Raw genomic sequence first — 5,997 nt, forward strand, 5'->3', positions numbered from 1 at the left:
CACTCAGCTACCCAGAGGGTGATAACAACTGAACTGTTATATTGAAATTTATTACTTGTCAATACATTGTACTTACCACCCAAATAAAGAATACCCTTTCTAGTATAAGTACATTGGAGTGCCTACAAATGTCCTCCTCCTTAATGTCCTCTTACCTGAGCTGATTTTTAATTTGGAAAATGTCCTTTCACAATTCACTTAAGTACAGGCCAGTGCAGTAAAATAAGAGTATGTTTATGGTGATGAAAGGCTCAGTCGTACCAGTGTGTTTTAATGGTCTAAGGGGTTCAAAGACGGACGTGAGGATTTTTGCGATGACCCAGAAAGTGGGCGTCCTTCGGCATATCGAGATGAGGTCAGAGTTTTAAAGGTTCGGGCAACTGTGACAAGAGATCGTCGTTTTGGCGCTCAGAATAATGACTCATGAGTTGGACATGAAGAAGGAGATGATTCGTCAAATTCTCAGTTAACAGTTAGGGGAAATGAAGGTCTGTGCAAAGTTTGTGTTGCACAGCCACAGAACAGGATTTTGAATTTTCCCAAGCAATTAGCTTCAAACACCCATGGAAGTAACTTTATTCGGTCATTGCCACAGTATGTTTGCATAGTTGGAACATAAGGTTTGAAGAGATTGAATTCTTGCTTCGAATAAATGTAGTTTTTAACATAACCTACAATCGCAGTTATTGAATAATGATCTCAGCTACCAAACAGTAGGGTATTGTTTATGACGTTTTGCAATAAGTTAACAGTATAAGAAATAGGTAAAGGTAGGAAATGGCAGCCTTTATGTATACGCTGAGTGGACAGAAATCAGGGGATACCTACCTAGTAACGGGTAAGCCACCTTTCGCCCGGATAAGGGTAGTCACACGGCGAGGCATTGAGTCCACTAGTTCACGAAAGCGTTCCACGGGTATTTCCATCCATGCTTGCTGCACCGCTGTCCATAATTCCGTCGCATCCCTGGGTGGAGGATCCAAAGCTCAAACGGACCTTTCCACAACATCTCAAAGATTCCCCACAGGGTTCACGTCCGATGAAAGGGGAGGCCATTCCATGGTAGTAAAATGAGTGCACTGCTCTTCGAACCATCCAGTCACCACGGCTTTTCCCAACTACGGCTCTGTGGGAGGTACATTGTCCTGCTAGTACAGTCCATTGCCCTGTGGGTCTAAGATGACCATGAAGGGATGCAGATGGTCTGCAGGGAAGTACACGTAACCTAGACCGTTCAGAGATGGGTCTAGACATACCAGGGGTCCCGGTGTGTGATTGTTGAACATGCCCCAGACCATTACCGACCGTCCACCTGCTTGAACAGTTCCTTGTTGACATGACGGGTGCATAGCTTCGTGCAGTTTCCGCCAGATGCGCACCCTCCTGTTCTTTCGAAATACTGGAACCGGAATTCATCGGAATAGGTAACCCGTCTCCAATCATCTAAGGTCCAGTGCCGATTTTCTTTCGCCCAGTTGAGGCGTAGAGTCCTTTGTCTTGATGTTATCAATGGGACTCTGGTGAGTCGGCGGTGATTTGTGTCCCTGTCGCTCTTCGGTTGGCTGAAATGCTATTCGGGAAATGGAGTAATCCCGATACACTCGATACTGTTGAATGAGGATAGTGGAATTTCCGTACCGCCTCTGCGATAGTGTGATCCATGCGTCGGGCACTCACTATCAACCCTCTTTCAAAGTCGGTTAACTCACGACGGGTATCCACTGACATCGAATTACTGATTACGTGAGTGCAGTGTATCTATATACCTGCCAAGCTGTAGATTCGTCCGCTAGCGAGAGGGGTAACACTTTCGAGTGCCCAGGAACCAGGTATCCCATGAATTCTGTCCTTTCAGAGTACAAATGGAGACAAATATTTGCAGCTTGGAAGAAGTACACAGCTGGTCTCCAGTAAAAGAGACCTTTACTGCATCGCCAATTTTGCAGACAAGGTTTTCAAGAGAAGACGCAGGATATTGCATTCAACATCCAACTAAAGAACTCTGCTACCACTCCTTCGCCCACTGTCCCACTACTTTCTACTTCTTAAATAAATTCTTTGCGGAGATGTCTCAACTCTCTCTATTCCCCGCTCGACCTATCACCTATTTCCCCACTCCTATACCCCACTTCTCTCCTCTGAAACTCACGCTCCTATCGGTATTTTGGGTGGCATCTAGGGGGAGAGTCCTCTTCGGTGGAATCTCTTCCTGGGCGTAATGTCAGTGCACTGGTAGTAGACCCTGGCGCACCTCCACTTGACTAGGGATGGGAGTCAGGGGGCAGTGATCAAACTCGTCTATGCCCCATTCCTGTGAAGACACCAGGAGCTGTCAAACAACACTCAACAGAACAAACACTAACTATTAAACTAAACTATTATTTTTAGGCCATCCGAATAATTATGTCTGTTAATTGCGTGTGTTCTATGATTGGTTTGTCTGTTTTTCTGGACGAAAAACCCCCAGTTTCTGGGGGGAAACCCTTGCTACCTACGCCTGAGACCGACTAGCTCAGCCACGGAGTGAAAAAAAAGCCCATTAAAGATCCTCGCGTCATCAACGGGATTCCAACCCGGGCCTTTTCCACCCGGTGTGGGGAGGACTGTGACGGTACTACTGTGTTACCCACGCAGGCACAGAAGAAGCACAACACTTTATGCAACCACACTGCCGGAATTGGCACATACCTCGTACAGACGTTACAGCAGCTAATGGGACAAACCCTGGAGACCGCCATGAAACACAAACTGTGTTTGTTTTACATTCCGAAAAAAGTGCATCATGCACGCTATTCTAAAGGATATTGTTTATTATGATTTTTCGGTGACTTAATGAGTCCATTGAACTACTTATTTTCATGCAGCATTCGTCTTTACTACCTTGTAAACATTCTCATCACTTTTTTTTTTTTTTTCTCGCACTTTCTTTTTCGGAAGTTTGGTATGCCTGTATCGATTTTATTTGGAAAGATTGTGACGAAGTTATTCTACCTTAATGGGCCCAGCATCTGTATAATCTTCTTCTTCTTCTTCAGTCTTTCGTCTTTAGACTAGTTTGCCCCTTTGATGAGCTTTCTCCATTTCTCACGATCTTCTGCTGGGTGTTTCACTTCTGCATGGCTCCGAAGCCCATTTTCCTTCAGAATTGTATTTATGATGGTGTTTTTTGGTCTTCCTTGTTTTCTTTTTCCTGGTATTTTGCCTTCCAGCGCTTCCAGTAACAATCTCATGTGGCCTAGTGGAACTAGGCCATATGTGCCAAAAGCGCTGGAAGGATTTAGCGAATTAACCTGATCATCTAATAAAACTGTAGCCTAACCAGGTATCAGTTTCATTAGATGATGTTTGCGAAATTAAAGAAGAGCCAGAATTCAAAAGTGCATTTAACTACCTTGCCGGAGAGAAGGCATGAAATTCCCAAACATTGTGTAAATGGCTTGCTTTAAACGTATCATTATTAATGAAGCATCCAACAACATCGTTCCGTCCGTCATTCTGATTGGCATTAAGAAACACGCAAGCTTCGAAAATGCACACAAAGGGTCGATAGGTTATACGTCACTAACAGCACCCGGTAATATAAAACGGCAGTTCGCAAACACGTCAGAGGAGGACACCGCTTTGAATTACTTTGGTAGCCGAAGCACATTTCGATAACTTTTCTCATGTTGGAAAGACTGATCGCTGAAAGCACATCACCAGTTTGAAGTTCAGAAAGAAAGGGAAGAAAAGGGATGTCAGAAACTTGGAGAGTTTGGAGTATTTTATTTCCGATTACGTGTGCCATCCTCGATGCACATCAAAATGGTAAGAAGCATATTTATAAGAATTCAAGGTGCAGTTTTGCCTCAAATTTAGCCTGGTAGAATTACATTAATGACTAGAATGCTGTGACCCCTGCAACTAGCAAGCTGTGATTCCATCAGAGGAGAGAGCACGGAATTATGTACTAAATGTTGGACTTCTGAATTATTCTTGGACTTGGGTTTCCAAGGTACATCTTTGCGTACTACTAACATGTGAAAATCAGAAATTGCAAGATCAGGAAAATGCATTTGAGGTTATATTTTAATTTTAACTACTGCTGGCATTATCATTGCTGATATAACAATGTCAGCAATGATAATGCCTCTCAACCCAATCCAACCCAATAGATTTGGGTTGGATTGGGTTTAGAAGGCTAAAAACAAGCGTTTTTACTGTGTCAGATAATTGTTGTCAATTTTGATGGAAGTTTTTCTGTCCTATAGTCCTTATTATGACTTTCCGTCTATCTTTTACAGAAGGAAATTTTCTTATCTCACACGAAGCAAACCACCTCTCGTTTTGGAAGTGTTCTGCAGTACTGAAGTCAGTGAGCGATGTGTATACTGGCTATTTACGCCTGGAATCTCACATCCTTATTTTGTTCTCCCCAAAATCAGGTACAGATTTACAATAAATATAACTGAGTTGCGCTGTTAGCTAAAATATTTAAAATTTAATAAAAAATGAAAAATAAAAATAATTTATTTATTATTTTCATCAAGGTAGTTTCATATTTGTTTAAAATAAAAATATTATCCGTTTTGAACAAAGGATTAGTTTCTGATAAAAAATATTACGTTTTTAATAATTTTAACTAAACCAATTTAGTTAATAATGTTCAACCTCAAGTTTGAACAATTTTGAACAGAGATCAGATCTTTAAAATTACCTAGTATTTTCCTTCCAGTTCTCATAGTTAGCTTCCCTGTTTCGGCTGGAACCTGGTGTGTTTCTGCTGAGAACAATTTATGCTGTTACCAGCTGATTCTAAACTGGGATAAAGATTGCACGTGAGGAAATTAATGATATGGAACGGAAACGAACTGACCATTTGTTCGATAAATATAGGACTATACATTTTCATAGTCCATTTGATCATTCCAGATAAACAAATGGCCCAGGCTGGTATGTAAGGCAGGCAATACCCGGATACGCTTTGGGGACTGGTGTATATGTATCTCTACGTCTAACCAGCGATATGAGGAACTATACTCTGGGAACCTTAAAGATCATTCATGACTTCAAGGAATCTGTAAGGATTTTTGGGAAAATTTTTATGATAATGGCCGTGCTAGTAGACAGAAGGAATCTGTTTTGCTGAGAAAGAATACAATTGGCGTAAGGGGTTTGCTAATATCATTGAGGATCCTTTAAGAGTTTGACGAACTCGCTACTAGAGCCTTCTCGGGTGCTCCTGAAAGCAGATATTACATATGACAAGACTGCTCAGATGAGAAAATTCAATTAAACTTTCACCCCGCTCATTTCTAGTGCCAAGATCAAACCAACACATTCCGGACTAGAAGAAACTGTCTTGCCTACATTTGCATTAAAATCACCCATGAGTATCAAAACATCCTTTTTTGGGACCAGATCAAGAGCTGACTGGAAATTTTCATAATATATTTATATATTAAAAGAAGTTTACCTCAATATTGCCAAATTCTTATATACACTGGTGTTCAAAGAAAGTGCATCACCTCTTAAAATAGTAATTGTTGTCCGAATAACGTAAGTAATGGAAATATTTCTTACAGATTGCGTCAGATAAGATTGACACGCGTAGGTGATGGCGTAATATTGTATCAGCTGTTACTTTCAGCTATATAAGCACGCTCTGCAAGAGTTGCAGTCATTCCTTGCTTGTGTCAGTACAAAAATATTCACAGAAAAATATGTTCGACTTCTGTAACAAACTCTCCTGACTCACGATTCATGGTGTGTCTGACACACTTTCACAATTAAAAGCATCAGTATGATGGAAAGAATCTTATTTTTTTGGGTTTTAAGTATTTTTTGTGCATCCCTGTAGGGCGAAATTTTTCCCGTGCGGCCATTGTACATAAACTTAAATATTATAGATTTAACTATATACTAACTATAGACACTTTGTGTATTGTGACTTCACTTACAGAACGAGTCACTGCCACTTGTATTTCGGAAGAGATCTTCAAGTTTGGGATTTCAGTA

This window comes from Mastigoproctus giganteus, chromosome 12 (genome assembly GCF_048544385.1).
Source record: "Mastigoproctus giganteus isolate SK-2022 chromosome 12, ASM4854438v1, whole genome shotgun sequence".
Taxonomy (NCBI): domain Eukaryota; kingdom Metazoa; phylum Arthropoda; class Arachnida; order Uropygi; family Thelyphonidae; genus Mastigoproctus; species Mastigoproctus giganteus.